Below are 15,244 nucleotides of genomic sequence, written 5' to 3' on the forward strand. Positions count from 1 at the left end.
GACTTGAGGCTAAAATGATGTGAGAGGTGAGCCATTCAGCTATTTGAAGAAAGAACAGCAAGTACAAAGGCCCTGAGGTGGGAACAGGCTTATTATGCTGGAGAAAATGTTTACATTGTTCATCAGCTGTAGTTTTCAAAAGCAGTTCCCACCACATACAGAATTTTTAAAAGAGACCATCAACCCGAAACAATAGTTGTAATGAGCATTGTTAAAACCCCAGTTTGTAGAGTATCACATGACTTGTAAAACTCTTGGCTATCTAAGTGTTTGACCCAGTTTAATTGATGGGAAACAGAGGCCCAGGGGCCAAAACAACTTGATTAAGGCCAACCCACCTTTAGGAAGCAGTGGCCATTGCGCTAGGGGCCAGTTCTGAGTTCACGTCATACTAATTCCCTGAGGTTTACTACTTGTTTTTGGCAAGTGTTTGTCCTGAATTTGATAGTCTCCAGAAATCTGGCATTAAAAAAAAATAATTTTGAAGAAGCCACATTTCCAATGGGAGAAGGGCGTTAGGAGCCTGAGAATTTCAAACATGCATCCCAGTGATTTTTTTTCCCTCCAGGAACATAAAAACAGCATTTTAAAGCTTCGAATGGAGAGCTACGATGTGGCATTAGTAGCACAGGGTCTTGGGTCAGACAGGTCTGGATTCAAATCCCCCCGGCCCCACCCAGCGTAACCTGAGACAAGGTACTTCAGCTCTGTGAGCCTCTGGTGGGTGTCCTCATCTGCAGAATGGGGACACTGCCAGCACACATCTCAAGGGTTGAGGTCAATGGAGAATTTCTGTGAAGCATTTGGAAGAGAACCCACCATGAATTAAGCCCTGGACAGATGTCAGCTCCTACCCGCTGCCCTGGGCCTTTCCCACCCAGCCTGGCCTCCACTGTAGGTTCTGTCACTCACAGTAACAAGACCCCTGCTGGAGTCCCCAGCACATGCTGGTCAGGCAAGTGTGGTCCAGGCTGTGCTCCAGGACTGGGAAGAGGGAGAGTGAGATGCCCTTGGCCTTGTAGAGCTCACACCTGGTATAGTGAACACAGAGGCAGGCCCTGGGCAGGGGGTGGCCGTGCCGGGGGTTGGGGGGTGCTGGGAGCCAGGGAGAGACCTGCTGGTGGGGGGGACCTCGACATGTACACCTGAGGGTAGGAAGGAATGGGCCCTGCCCAAAACCCCCCAAGTCTTCCCTTCATTCTTGGAAGAAGATCCCAGGTGTGTGCGCTCTGGCCCTGTGTCACCCCAGCCCTTGTGCCCAGATCCAGCCTTGCATCTGCTGTCTCCCTGCTGGGGACACATTCCTCAAATGTCACCCGAGAGCGGCTGCCCCATGGTCTTGCTTAACCAGCTGCTCCCCTGATTGACTTTTCTTCCTGTCACTTCTCACTACCTGGTCTTTGCTGACTGTCTCCCCACGAGGCTCTGAGGGCCGGGGAGCTGCCGTGTCCCAGTGCCCAGAACAATGCTGAGTGCAAGCACAGCACAGAGGCACAACACAGCACGCACAACACACAGCACACACAACACAACACAGCACACACACACAACACGGCACAGCACACACAATGCACAACACAGTACATATAACACAAGCACACACAACACAACACAGCATACACAACATGGCACAGCACACACAATGCACAACACAATACATGTAGCACACACAACACAACACAGCATACGCAACACAACACGGCACAGCACACACAATGCACAACACAGTACATATAACACACAACTTACAGCACACACAACACAGCATACGCAACAGGGCACAGCACACACAATGCACAACACAATACATATAACACACAGCACACACAGCACAGCATACGCAACACAACACAGTAAATATAACACACAACTCACAGCACACACAACACAGCACACACACACAACACGGCACAGCACACACAACACAATACATATAACACACAACTCACAGCACACACAACATAACACAGCATACACAACACAACATGGCACAGCACACACAACACAGCACGCACAGCACAACACACACAACATAACACAGTACAGCACACACAACACAACATAGTACAACACACACACAACACAACACAGCACAGCACTGCCAGGCATTCTGGCAGCACTGAGCTGCATCTGACCCGGCCTGGAGCACCAGCTGCCTGCGTTGATGGGAAGAATGCGTCCCAGTTTGCCCTGGATGGCCCCTGTCCGTTTTGCCTGCATTTGGCCCATGGGATGCAGTGATGTGACGTTATCAGCCTGGCCCCAGTGGGCATTTCAGTTTTCAAGCCCTATTAAGTAAGGGGAAAAGTGGGTGCAGGAAAAAAATCAATCAGCCCATGGTACCTTTCCCAACAGAACGATTCTGCATATTTGCAAAATGTTCTCCCGGCGTGAAGATTGGAGTCGATCCACTCATATAAACTTGCTTTGTCCTCTCCCTCCCAGGCTTTACTCCCCAGCACCAGCTGGCCTGCACCACAGATATCTGCTGGGACCACAAGCAATTGCAGTACCACCCTCACCCCTCACTGCCCCTCCCTGCCAATCCATCCACTGCACCGCAGAAGCCTTCCTAACACGGCATAGCGCCACCCCTCCCCAAAGATCCTCCCTGGCTCCCCCGTGCCCGGAAGATGAAGTCTGGGTTGCTTAGCCTCGCACCCTGAGCCCCTGGGCCCTGTGCTCACCTCTACAAATGCACTGGCTGCCTCTCTCACGAGCTTCTCCTGCTCCATGTCACACCATTTTCATGTGCAATTTTTCTAACATCTACATACCAGGCTCTGTTCTAGGTGCTGGGCATACAGCACTTGCTCTCATGAAGCTTATATTCCAGTGCAGGGAGACAGATCAGTGATGGCACATAGAAGGGGCTCCATAAATGTTGGTTCACTGATGGTCACACCAACCCTCTGAGTGGGAGCCATTGATGCAGTTTCACAGGTGAGGTGAGTGAGTTCTCAGAGAGGGTAAGCAACTTGCCCAAGGTCACACAGCCAGGAAGTAGCAGAGCTGGAATGTGAACCCATGTCATGAGATGACAAAGCTCTTAAGCACTGCCCCTTCCAGCCTCCCATGACTGGATGAGAGACTGACCCTAGTTATTAAAAAAATTCAGGAAAGACTAGAATGAGAATCAGCTTCTCAGGCTGAGTTTTTTTAAATAAAAATATTTATTTACTTTTTTTTCACTTAATCTTTTAAAAAAAATTATATTGGGGCATAGTTGATTTACAATGTTGTATTAGTTTCAGGTGTACAGCAAAGTGATTCAATTATACATATGCATATATCCATTTTTTTCAGATTCTTTTCCCATATAGGTTATTACAGAATATTGAGTAGAGTTCCCTGTGCTATACAGTAGATCCTTGTTGATGATCTATTACATATATATTAGTGTGTATATGTTAATCCCAAACTCCTAATTTATCCCCCCCCATCTTTCCCTTTTGGTAACCATAAGTTTGTTTTCAAAGTCTGTGAATCTGTTTCTCTTTTGTAAATAAGTGCAAAAAATGGGCAGAAGATCTAAACAGACATTTCTCCAAAGAAGACATACAGATGGTCAAAAAGCACATGAAAAGATGCTCAACATCACTAATTATTAGAGAAATGCAAATCAAAACTACAATGAGGTATCACCTCACACTGGTCAGAATGGCCATCATTAAAAAGTCTATAAACAATAAATGCTAGAGAGGGGGTGGAGAAAAGGGAGCCCTCCTGCACTGTTAGTGGGAATGTAAATTGTACAGCCACTATGGAGAACAGTATGGAGGTTCCTCAAAAAAACTAAAAATAGAGCTACCATATGATCCAGCAATCCCACTCCTGGCATATATCCAGAGAAAACCATACTTTGAAAAGATACATGCACCCCAGTGTCTATTCATAGAAGCACTGTTTACAATAGCCAAGACATGGAAGCAACCTAAATGTCCATCAACTGATGAATGGATAAAGAAGATGTGGTACATATGTACAATGGAATATTACTCAGCCATAAAAAAGAATGAAATAATGCCATTTGCAGCAAGAAGGATGAACCTAGAGATTATCATGCTAAGTCAGTCAGAGAAAAACAGATATCATATGATATCACTTATATTTGGAATCTAAAAAAATGATACAAATGGACTCAGGCTGATTTTTAAAGCCCAGAAGTTGTTCCTGGGAGAGTTTTGCAAATCCTTCGAAAGCTGTAAAGCATTGTCCTCCCTCCACGTGGCATTGTGATTTGCAAGGCACGTTCCCCCAGGTCCCCATTTCACCCCCAGGATTACAGGGTCACTGTGCAGTTATTACAGAAGAGGCGTTCCACACAGAGAGATTATTTGATTACATGACTCTCCAAAGTCCACCCTCTGGTAAATTGGGGACCCGGGATCCAAGCAAGGGTCTAGCCGAGTTCTGTGCTCATTCTCAGATGCTCTCTGCCTGCCCGCCTTGCAAGGGGGTCTCTGGAGGGTGGTCACAGTCTCCCTCAGGTGGAAGAGAATTAGAAACATACTAGGTTTCTCGTCCTTTATAGAGCAGGTACTCTCTGCCGACTTTGCTATAAGTACTTTGCACAGATTCACTTGCTAAATCCTCAGATGTGGGCAGCACTATTACCCCCAATTTACAGATAAGGAAACCAAGGCCAGAGAGGCTGAACTACTTGCCCAAGGTCACATATCTGAGAGCAGAAGTATTTTTCATCTCTCTTCCGTGCCAATCCATCTTCTGTTTTGCTGCCAGTGTGATCTTTCCAGAATCAAAATTCTCATTATTTCCTTACTTGAAATCCTTCGTGAGTTCTCCATGACACCCCCAAATCTGCACGTTCCTCATCGGGACATTCCAGACCCTCTGAGCTCTGCCCCCCTGCACTCCCAGCTCCCTGCACACACACACAACATTCCTTCTGCCTGGAGTTCCCTTCCCTCTTTGGCGTCTGGAAAACCACAGTGGGCTGGGTTTTGTGTTTCCTCTGGACCCCTCAGTCCACACTTCAACTCCTTACACCCCTCACCTCTGCTCAAGTGTGATCTTCCCTGAGCACCCCTATGAAATAGCACCCCATTCCTTCCTTACGTCTGCTCGACTTTCTCCATGACATCTGTATTCATCCAGGGCACCATCTATGTATTTGCGTAATACCATCGTCTGAACCTGACAGGACCACACATTCGAGGCCCCGGGCATACTGAGCCCTATTGGCCGAGTGGGTGAATGTGCCCACAGTGGTGGTTCTCAGAGTGGGGTCCCCCGACCAGCAGCAACCGCATCACCTGGGGACCTGTGAGGAATACAGCTTCTCAGTCCCACCCTGAACTGCTGAGTCAGAAACCCTGGGGAAGGGCTCCTGGGACCCGTAGGGCCTCCAGGGGATGCCGATCTGAGTTTGAGAATCTGGACAGAAGGCTTCTCCGGACTGATGATGGTCCACATGCTTAATTCGGGCTGACCTGAGTCGCCGCCCTTCAGCCCGACAGCGTTCTCCAGAGGAGTGAGGTCTCCGTGTGCATTCAGGGTCGGCAAGGCTGTAGCCAGCTAAGCAGCTGTCCGGGGGTATCAGCCCTTGAGGGGTATTGAAGTGCTACTGGACACATGACAATCTGGAAAAGGCTGTACTTGCCAGACCCCCTGGGTGGGATGCTGTGTGGAACTGGAAGGAACAGATGGATAAACCACCGAGGCTTGGTGTGCACCCCCAGGGGCATTCGGCAGGCGCAGAGCCAAGTAGGTGACCAACTGTCCCTGTTTCCCCGGGACTGATGAGTTTCTCAGGACTCTGGACTTTCAGTGCTAAAACCAGGAAAGTCCCAGGCAAATGGGGACAGTTTGTCATCCTAAAACCTAGCACTACGTGGGCTTCTGAGAATCTGAGTGGACGCTACAGCCATGCCCACCACTGGCACTCATCTCTGCACCAGCTCTGAGGCTCCAGCTAAATAAATCTTGGACAAGTCATTTGGTGCTGCTTCAAATCCATGATCTTTATTAACCTGCCCCAGGCACCTCCGTGTCCTGGTCTAGTCTTGATGTTTATGTTTTGAAAAGAGTACGCGCTGTATAATTCCATTACGGTGCATTTCAAGAAGAGGCAAAGTCTACTTTTAGTGACAGAGGTCAGAATAGAGTCCCATGGGGGCCTGAGGGAGCCTCCTGGGTGCTGGGGAAGCCCTCAGTCTTGATTCACGGGGTGGAGAGACAGGCCTACACACGTATAAAAGTTAGTCGAGCTGCCCACTTATTATTTGTATGTGTCACTGCTTATACGCCACACCACGATAAACAACGAAGAGTAAGGTTTGAACCTGGAAATGTTACTTTTTCTGATACAGAACTTAATGTGTTGCAGAGAATCCGAGAATTGGAGGATAAACTGGAGGTCCAGAAGCGACATCTGAAAGAGCTGGAGGAAAAGGTGAGTGGTGTGAGCTCAGACCAGCCCCTGGGCTTCTCTCCATGAGTCGTTCACATGGAATATTCTCTTCTCCTGTCAGTTTCATGCAACCCAAGGAATGGGCTCTGTCTCCAGCCCTCCCTTCTCTGCCCATGTCCCCCAAACTGGCAGTCCAAGAAGTAGATAGCCTCATCAAGTACTTTTCTAGGGAAGAAAAGCACAGTCCGGGGGCTTCCCTGGTGGTGCAGTGGTTGAGAGTCCGCCTGCCGATGCAGGGGACACGGGTTCGTGCCCCGGTCCGGGAAGATCCCACATGCCGCGGAGCGGCTGGGCCCGTGAGCCATGGCCGCTGAGCCTGCGCGTCCGGAGCTTGTGCTCCGCAACGAGAGAGGCCACAACAGTGAGAGGCCCGCGTACCACAAAAAAAGAAGAAAAAAGAAAAGTACAGTCTGGGATCAACTTTGTGTGAGGGAGGAGGAGGGTGTCTATTTTTTTTTCCACCAAGGACCTTCAGGTGAACCCCTCTGACACTACCTCACCTTCTTTTGTGAGCCGTAAACCAGCCACAGACATTGGACTCATTCACCTTGAGCGACATATATGCCAAAAACCAGTGAGCGTTCTTAGAAGTCTCCTCCCTCCAGCAGGAAGTATGGCTGACACCCAGCCCCATTGTCTCCCTACGGCTATCACCATTTTAAGAGTGAGAACGTTGAGCCTGAGAAAGATTCAGACACTTGTCCATGATCCCACAGCTGGAAAGTGATACCCGGGGTCTCCAGGGATGTCACACCAGTGCCCCCGCCACACGTTGTTGGTCCAGACGGACAAATGAGTCCACACATGCGGCATCTTTGTCAGGGCACTTACCACTTCCTGTCCATCCACTAGCTTTTATTCATCTCTTTATCCAAGACAGTTCTTGCCACAGAATAGGGCATCATCAAGTGTTTGCAGAATGAGTAACAGATGAGTAGAGAGAAAACCTACAACTGCACATTTTATATCGCACAGGTATGCTCACATGTGGGAACAGGTGAAGGGCTCTGACCCCATCGGGCTGGTCCGTAGGGGACAATGTGCCCCAGGAAGCTTGAAGGGTGATGTGCCGTCACCCCGGGGAAGCAGATGCAGAAAGGGCATTTCTGGGCTTCGGGTATCTGAGCCTGGCCTTTGGAGAGAGGAAGCCGTCTCATTCCATGGACAGAGTGAGGCCAAAGTCACGAAAGCCACCAGAGAGCAGATTCAGGGCTATCTACAAATGGGATGACAGCCCGCTCTGTCTAGAGGGAATCCAATACAATGGCCCAAAGAGACAGAACAGCTCTTCAGATGGTACACCAGCTTCTCTCCTGGGAGTCAGCTATTACACAGGTTAATTCACCTTCCTGGCATCTTCCCATCTGCACCTGGAGCGCTGGGGCCTACCAGCCTGCACAACCAGCAGCGGGGCAGCAGAGGGTCATGGCTGGAGGATTTGGGCCAGTTCTCCTGTTGGCGCCCTGGAAATCCCATGGAAATTCAATTTAAGCAGATTCCTAGAGTCCCCATCTGCTGCATGCCATCCCCCCTCCCCAGCTTCCAAGGTTATTTTGAGGAGCTGAGGGGATCTCAAGGATACTTCAAGGATTTCCCCGCGGGCACTACTGGCCTGGGCTGGTAGAAAAATAACTCCAGCCACCATGGTCAGCGGTCAGGAACTCTGTCCCTGCCGTACTCCGCAGGCTGGTCTTGGCAAGGACCTCCCCTACCCCGGGCCTCAGTTTCCTCATGTAGAATATGAAGAGCTAGGTGATTCTAAATGCCCCTTCTAGCTCTAACTTCCAGTGATTCTAAATTTTGTTTAAAATTTGGTGGCTGTCTGTTTGGATTTTCATTTTTTCAATAACAATTTAGGAAAAAAATAATGAATTCTTTTCAAAAGCCCTGGATAATGTTCAGACGTTTCCCCTAATCCCCAGCAATTCTTTTTGAATAACACAAGTAATAAATAAACGAAGGGAAAAAACTCTACTCTCAAACTGACCTGTATAATTTTTCATTCCCTTAAAGCCATTTTTTTCTGCAAATTTTTTCTTTTTAAAGTAGACTCATCAGATGGCATAAAAGATTTTAAACAGTGGAATCTCTTGGGAGAGTGGGCCCTGGCAGGGATGGTATAGGGGCCGGTCCGCAGGTCGGACTGGATGACCTGTGACCTGGGTGGAATCTTCCTTGATCCTTGTACGCATGTCATGCCTGGCCTTTGGTGGGACCATCAGCTATGACTATTGGAGAGGTCTTCCTCTATATATGCTGTCCTGCCAGGTTCTTCAAGAAAGTCACACCTCTGCACCAAAAAGCCCTGGTCCATGGTGTACATCTCCCCTGTCTAAATTAGCCAGATGTTTGGGGACTGTGTAGGGACAACCCACCCTGGGTGACACATCCCACAGGATGGGTTTCTCAGGTGAAATCCACTCCCACAGCCCACTGACTTCCTGTTTCTCTTTCCAAACCCAACCCCAGTGGTGTAGTTCTTGTGAAATGCTGTCATTGAGTTCCATACTACATATCTTACATCTTTTTTTCTTTTCTTTTTTTCCCCCTCATTTTCTTTTGGTCTTATTTTATAGTTTTTGTTCCTTTTTTTGTTTTTCTCACTAGCATTCATTCTGTGGCCTTGATGACGTCAGTGAGCCAGGAACTCGGGTTGGTATCCTTTCATTTTCACTGATAAAAATGATTTTTCTAAAAAGGAGATTTCCTCCCAGCTCTGACTGTAACATTCCTTTAGGTGCCATGGAAGGTGGGCTTGTGGTAGATTGCCCCTGGTCACTGGCCCCGGGGCATCCGGGGGTCACTGGCGAGTTCCACCCCTGAGAGGAAGATCAGGGAGGTCTCTGTGAATAGGATTGGACAATGGGGACCTGGTTGTCCCCCTGTTGTATTTTATCTTGAGAAGGCGGTTGTGGCTTTTCCCCAAGGTTCTTTCTATTTTGGCTTCGGTTTTGGGTGCTCTCTATTGCCTGTGGGACAGTAAATTCACCGTAGGGTCCAGACCAGGGTGGGCTTCTGGGATCAGGGGTCTGCAGGAGTAGGAGGCTGATGGGCAAGTCCATGACCTGCATACAAAATGCCCAGGAAGCCTGTGTAAAGAGCCCAAGCTCCTTGCCTCTCCCCCACCACCTGCCCTGGACCCCAGGCCTGGTTTTGACGCCATCCCGGCAGCTGGTCCTTCTCTGATCGTTGGACTCTGCGTGTCTCATCCTGAGTTCCTTCTTTGGCACCCAGGCCTCCCCCGTTCTCCCTGTTCTGAGTGTCCACCATGGACTGGGGTCTGCCAGGGCCCCTAGAGTCTAGAATTCTGCTGCTGAATCCAGCCCAGGTGAGGGCCCTGTCAGTTCTGAGGATGCCCACAGCCTACTAGCCGCCTGGACCCCCAGGCTGAGCTCTGACACCTGTCCCTGCCTGACTGTGGATACCCTGAGCCCAATCCCTGCACACAGGGCTCTTCCTTGGATCCTCTGTGCCCTGGTCCTAGGACAGCGCTTGGCACGTGGTTGATGCTCATTCCGTGCTTGTGCAGCAAATAAAGGAATGATCCCAGGTCTAAGCAGACTGGGAGTGGGGGTTGCCATAGTGGGTTGGGGGTGGGTGCTGGGAGACAGGCCATCTGAACCCTATTTCCTCGCTCCCTGGATTGTCGGGGAAGGTCCCTCAGTGGGCTCAGCTGGAGAGTTCAGGACAGTGATGGGAACAGGTGAGGGCAGATAGCCAGGGGCTTCCCCAGCCATTCTCCCCCTTGGTTCTTGTGTCATGTCAAATTATCTTTTAATTTTCCAGGATAGAAAAAGAGCTTATGGAATAAACTGAGTCCTGTGGCAAACCCAACCCCACTCAAACCAAAATTCAACAGCAAAACAAGCTATTCCAAGCCCAGAAACTGAAACCAGAATTCACAGATATGACACGACAGCTTGAACGGGAGGCATTTAGGATCTATGGCTGGGTCCTGGCTGGGCCAAGCTGTAGGAGCTCTGCAAGGATGATGGGGAATTTGTCAAGCTCAGGGCCACATCCAAGTCCCCACTGTGGCACCTTCAAGAGCCCGAGGGGCAGAGACCTGAATACCAGGAAACCAAGTGCAATTACTAGAAATGGATTGATTGGAGAGCCACTGCACTGTCTGGGGACAGACTGCATCCTTGTCCCTGCACAGCATGCCTCCCCTAGCTGTGGTGTGTGTGCCCGGCTAGACACTGACTGTGTACATATGTCTCCATGAACTGTGCCATGTGAATCCTGGAGTCTATCAGCCAGAGTGACTCGCAAATGTCCCTGTGATCTGAACCCAAAGTCAAGCCCCAGTCAACAAAACCCTCCAGATCTGTGTGCAGCTGAAATCAGCAGCTGTTGGCCAGAGAGAGAGGACTGGAGCCTCGCCCACTGTGGACGGTGGACCCCAGGACCTCGGATTTACAAGGGGGAAGCCACAGGCTCCCTTACTCTTGAGGGTGAAAGTCCCAGAGCTTGACTGCACCTGGGCCATTGTAGATCAAGGATTGAGAGGTGGACAGCATCCCCGCCTAGACCACACTCGGGCTGTCTCACATCTGGGTGGTAATTTGCAAGGGGCTGGCCAGGAAGAAATGCTGGGTTGTGGAGTGATCCCTGGAGCACCCGCGGGAAATGAGGCTCCTTCCGCAGTGGTCTGAGACCAGGTCCACTTTCTTACAACCTCAGCCATTCCTGATCCCAGGAGACCTGCCTCTGCACCACACCTCCCAGGAGAACGATGGATTGGGTGGGGCTGCCGAGGAGGCCAGGACACCAGCTGGTGGAAGTCAAGCCCAGGAGCAAATCCTGGAGAAGAGAAGTTACTTTCGGATGTTGTTGCTGTTGTTATTCTAGGGTGAGCAGGTGGGTGGGGGAGCATCTCCAGGAAAAGGCACCTGCTCATATGACTGATCCCTCCCAAACTTTTGGAAGGAAGACGTTGGAAATCAAAGTAGATCAAGTGAAATGGAAGGTAGTGAATGTGAAGCAAAGGACAGCTGCATCTTGTTGGAAGGAGCAGCTGAAGGCAAGGATGGGTTGATCCCAAGGATGGAAAGATTCATTGCTCTGTGTTTGTTGGGCTGCAAGAGCAACCCTATAATTTCTAGTGAGAATAACCTTTGGAGAAAACTAAAATGACTGAAATGCAGGCTACCAAAGGAATCAAGGAGGGCAGGGAATCCAACAGAGGAGCTGAAAGTTCTCAGAAGGATAAACCCAAGGATGGAGAAGGACATGGAGCTCAGCACAGAAGGGGCACCCAACCAGATGGAGAAGGATACTCAAACCAAACCAAAGGATTAGGGGGCTCTAAGAAAACACACACCCAAGATAGCTGAGAAGTGATCATTCTCTTTTGAAATCTAAACCCAAAGCACCACCACAGCAGCCCCCATGACTTTCCCACATCTGATAACCAAAAGCAAATGAACTGATGTCTTTGCTTGAAAAAAGCAGGCATCTGAGAACTCCAGGCAGCAATGGGAATGTGGAACCATGCAGCAACTGAAAATGAAAAGCACGTCTGCTTTCTCTGGGGCCAGAGAAACACAGAGAAGCCTTGCTTTGCTAACTTAGTAGCAGAAGTCCAGGAGGTGTGCAAGGTCTCTGGGAAGCTAGTCCCACAGCACAGAGCGTCCATCCCTCCCTGCTGCAGGAGTGTGGGCCTCATGCCCTACTGCCCCGCGCTTCTGTCTTCTCAGCTCTCCCACTCGGACAACAGGATGCCAATGGCAGTGGCTTTGAAGTCAGACCCATCCAGGTCCACTCCTAGACCAGCCACTCCCCTGCAGTGGACACTGGCAAAGTACTTGCCACTCAGAGTCTTAATTTCTTCATCTGTGGAATGGTGGGTGATAGTTCCCACATACCACCTCGCAAGAGGTCTTCTTTGGGCACAGCTAGACAGTTAGACCCAAAGCCTCTCCGATACTGGCAGGAGATGCAGCAGGCAGCATCTGATGCACCCCTGTGGAAGTCGTCCTCCAAGGAGACCATACGGCCCACAGGGGACCAGGGGCCAGTCTCTTTGGCCCCCAGGAGACAGTTCAGGTGCGAGCCAGTGAGGCTCATACAGGCAGGTGCAGGGAGCCAACAATGAGTCGGCATTTCTTGTGACGGTCCCAGGCATCGCTTCCAAGGTTCCTGCCAGGGACAGGCCCAGTCACAAGAGCCACAGGGGGCCTCCGAGTTCTGGCGGCCCACCAGGTGCGTACTCGTGTACTCATACGTCATCCTCTGCCCTCTGCGCCCAGATGAGACACACAGCTCAGAGCTGCCGTTGTGCTTGTCACCTAGTAATGCAACTGACCTTCTGCCCAGATGAGGTTTCCAGGTGGTAGAGCTACAGACGCAAGGGAACCCAAGTCAGTTTCTCACACAGAAAGGAGAAGGGTTGGGTCCACCCTTTACCACCAGCCTCCTCACAGATCTACTTGGGGGGTGAAGGGAGAGCCCAGGTCAAGTTCCTGACACAGGGACGCCATGCTATGCCACTTAAATGTGCTGTTTCCCACTCCCCTCACATCTCACCCCTCCCCTCCCCTCACACCTCATACTTCATTCCTCCCCTCCCCCCCCATCATATCCCTCAGCCCTCTACAGGCAGTGGAAACCAGTGAGGGGCAGGGTAGAAAAGTCCAGGGGGCAGACCGTGCCCCGCCGCCACCGTCTGGCCGCGGTGTGGGCCCGGAGACCAGCCCTGCGGGTGACCAGCCATCCGGTTTGCCCAGGTCAGGACTTCCAGTTCTAAAACGGGGAAGTCCCGGGCACACTGGGCACTTTCCCCCGCGCTGCACGTACTGAGTTGGAGTCGGGTGAAATGCAACAGGCGGGCGTGTGCGGGAGCTGAAGCTTCTAGAGTCTGCTCACCCTAGAGGTCCCAGGCGCACTGACTCGGTGCCCAGGGCCCTGTGGGCGGAGGGTGGGGCGGGGCTGGAGGGGGCGGGGGCGGGGGGAGGATGGTGGCACCGCAGGTGCACTGCGCACGCGCAGGCCCTGGTCAGGGGCCCTGGTCACCTGGAGAGCTGGACTCTGCGATTTAGCGCCCACTCAGCGCCTTTCTCGGTGAATTCATCATTCTCTCTCCTTCCATTGGCCAGCCCTCCTTCCCTCTTTCTGGATTCTCGCGTTCCGCAGTTGAGCCTCAGGGTCCAGGTCTTCTGCTCTCCCCTCACCTTCCAGAACCTGCCTGTGAAGAGCTGATAAGCGGGAATCCCACCTGCCGCTTCCAGTACAGAAAAGCACGTTTGTTTCTCTTTTCTCACATTTAACCGGGACCTGATAGAGGCCTGCCAAATTGGGGATCCCAACCAGCCGATTTAGGGTGCCCTCCAGGTTGTCTGAGAAGCCTTGGGGACTCCTGCAGATCCCACACCGTGACCCTGGTTCCAGCTGAGGGGCAGAGCTGCCGGTCTCCGGAAGCCTGGCCCCCTCCCCACCATCTCTCTGGGGCTGCCATTTCATCTGAAGTGGGGACCCCTGCGTCCTGCCCTCAGCCAAGCTCTGTGTCCTTCCTGTGGTCGCCGTCCGCCTTGGGGAACCTCACTCAGGCTGCGAACGATGCAGGGCCACGTCCTTACAGCAGTTCCACGGCCATCTGTCCCCTTTCCTCAGGTCTCCAGCCCTGAGAAGCCCGCAGGGGTGAAAATGCACGGGCAAGCCGCGCTCCTGTCCTTCTCCCTCAGACACAGACGGTTCATTCCAAATGAAGCCCGCAGTCTTAGTCATTTATCCAAGAAAGGTCTGAAGACACTTCCCCAGGCAGAGGCCCTGGGGCTCAAATGCCCTTTACCTGTCCCGGCTGCACCTTTCCTCTAGGCTGCTCCCCTGAGAAAGGTCTAGAATACCGGCTTCCTCCTCCTTGCAGGCCTGGCACATGATTTTTCAGGTGGTCACTTGGCCCCGGTCGGCTATCGATTAATCCTTCTGCTCGAGGATGCTCCTGGCAGCTAAGGTCCCTGCGGGCTCGCTGTGCCAGGCAGAGCACCAGGCACTTGAGAGCTAAGTGACTCGTGCAACAGCAGGGAGGGGACTGCTGTTCATCTCATTTCGCAGGGAGCTGGGTTAAGTGCCTAAGAGCTTGGCGCATAAGAGGCAGAGCTGGACACAGCCCAGGCAGGCGATCTGAACTGCATGTTGCTTCTGCCTGTCACGCACCGCCTGCACGCTGCATTCACTGTGTGCCCGGCGCTGTGCACTGCCTACCCTACAGCCACTAATTTATGCCTAAACAGCTCTTGATATGGGTACTATTTTCACTACCCACGCCCACCTTTTATGAGAAGTTAAGTGATTTGTCCAAGATTCCATCTAAGAAACACCGGAGATCTGAGTTGCCCCACTGCGCCCCCTCTTGGCCGATACCCCGCCCTGCTGCCTCTGACCGCTCCGTGTCTATTGCAAGCCCCCTGCGCCACCCTACACAGCCACTTTTGAGGAAGTAGATTTTATTTTTTTCCTTTGCATTATGGCTTATTACAGGATATTGAATATAGTTCCCTGTAGTCTATAACAGGACCTCGTTGGGTTTAAAAAAATCTTTTTCCCATTATGGTTGGGAAATACACTCTAAAACAAAATTTTCTCCCGACCGAGACAACCTCTCCACTAAGGTAGACAAGAAAGAAAACAATTTTATTATCGAAAGAGCATCAAACCAGAATGTGATGTGCATCACAGACCGTCCGCTAAGAGATTTGCAAAGACAGAAAAGAATCTCACTTCTTGTTAGCCAAGGAGATACAGTCCAATTCGTACAGGTCCTCGGGATAAACAAAAATTTGTTGTCACATAAGAGAACTTGGCAGCACT

This window comes from Globicephala melas, chromosome 5 (genome assembly GCF_963455315.2).
Source record: "Globicephala melas chromosome 5, mGloMel1.2, whole genome shotgun sequence".
Lineage (NCBI taxonomy): Eukaryota > Metazoa > Chordata > Mammalia > Artiodactyla > Delphinidae > Globicephala > Globicephala melas.